Here is a 1,762-nt window from a genome sequence, read left to right as displayed (position 1 = left end):
AATAGTAATCGTGCCAAAAGTATCAACGGTTGGAACGTGAAATATAAGTTTCATTGTGATTACAGACATCTAAATGCGTAAACTATAACGGACGCCTACCCTCTGTCAAACATCACGTAAACCTTGTATCATTTAGGGAAACGTAAATATTTTTCGACAATAGATCTGAAAAATAGTTATCACCAGATGGAGGTTGCATTGCACGATCGAAACAAAACAGCTTTTTCGGCATACTGGGGCACTGCCAATTCAGAAGAATGCCACTGGAATTAAAAAATGCGCCTGCAACGTTTCAGAGACTGGTGGACGGAATAGTCACAGGTTTAAACCTACAGCAATGCTTAGTGTCTCTCGATGATATAATCGTCTATGGGAATATACGAAGACAGTAACTTGTTCTCGAAACAACAGTTGCTGTTGATGACCGTGCAGCTTTTTCCTGGAATAAGTGATAACTAACTGAAAACCTCAGCTGCCGACAGGTGTTGTTGATATACCTCGATGTGGACAGCTGAAAATGTGTGCCCCGACCGGGACTCGAACCCGGGATCTCCTGCTTCCATGGCAGACGCTCTATCCATCTGAGCCACCGAGGACACAGATGAATAGCGCGACTGCAGGGACTTATCCCTTGCACGCTTTAACATCGAGTCCGGCAGCTGAGGTTTTCAGTTAGTTATCACTTATTCCAGGAAAAAGCTGCACGGTCATCAACAGCAACTGTTGTCTCGAGAACAAGTTACTGTCTTCGTATATATAGTTATAGGCTACCCAGCCATTGACCTTCGTCTGTGAGAATGCGCACAAGTTGCCCGAACTCTCACGGGAATCGCCAAAGCGTGCGCGGGTAATGAGTGGGTGGGCAAATGTCTATAAGGTACAATACATATATAGAATTGTGGACAGTTGGGAATGTCTCACGGGAAGCGTGGAAGGGGTAAGTCCCTGCAGTTGCGCTGTGTCCTCGGTGGCTCAGATTAGTCAGCCTTCGGCGGCGCAGCGGTTCGGACGGTGTTTACGTCCCTGCCGCACGTCTGCGCGAGAGGTGTTTACATTAAGTGTGTAGCGGTGTGTCGCGGTATACATAGAACGAATCATGGCCTTGTCGTTCCGCAAATCGACACTGAAATTTAGTTTTGTTAACGAATATGCTCGACCGAAGGCTTACGAGATCGAACGTTATTTACGGGACGAGGTGAAAATCGAACCTGACGTTCTAGTTGGAATACACTTATCTATAGTCAGCAGCGTGGTTTATGTCAAGCTCATAAATGAAGCGGCATGTGACGAACTACTACTTCGACACCGACAAGGACTTCGTTTCTGTCATTCGGACGGGAATGTTGGAGCGGTAACGGTTGAACACGCCGACATGGGCCTCCGAACGATCCGCGTCTTTGAGCTTCCATTCTAAGTGCCAGAAGAATTGGTGACAGACGCCCTGCGTCCTTACGGAACGGTCCTATCCCACGTGGCTGAAAAATGGGCGAGTTTCAAGACGTATCCTGTCCTCAATGGCGTCAGACAAATACCGATCGAACTCCGCAAACACGTCCCGTCATACTTGTACATCGCCGGTTGTAGGGCGATTGTCATTTACGACGGACAACAAAGGACGTGCTCTGGATGTGGGAAGGAGGGACACATACGTTCTGAGTGTGCTCAACGAAGGTTATTACAGCTACCACGGGATGATCCACCCCTCACGCCGCATCCGACTGTGCTCCCCATGACTTACGTCGCCGCATTACGCGTGAAACGT

At 48.1% G+C, this 1,762-nt stretch overlaps 1 non-coding gene across 1 annotated transcript; it reads right to left on the bottom strand.

The window, feature by feature from the left end:
* Positions 1-522: 522 nt before the first annotated feature.
* On the bottom strand, positions 523-596 carry Trnap-ugg (transfer RNA proline (anticodon UGG)). The gene has a single exon. It is a non-coding gene; the product is annotated as a tRNA-Pro (tRNA).
* Between the last annotated feature and the right edge of the window lie 1,166 nt (positions 597-1,762).

This window comes from Schistocerca nitens, chromosome 4, assembly GCF_023898315.1.
Source record: "Schistocerca nitens isolate TAMUIC-IGC-003100 chromosome 4, iqSchNite1.1, whole genome shotgun sequence".
NCBI lineage: Eukaryota > Metazoa > Arthropoda > Insecta > Orthoptera > Acrididae > Schistocerca > Schistocerca nitens.
Note: the sequence above shows the minus strand (reverse complement) of the source record. Positions and strands in the feature narration are given on the sequence as shown.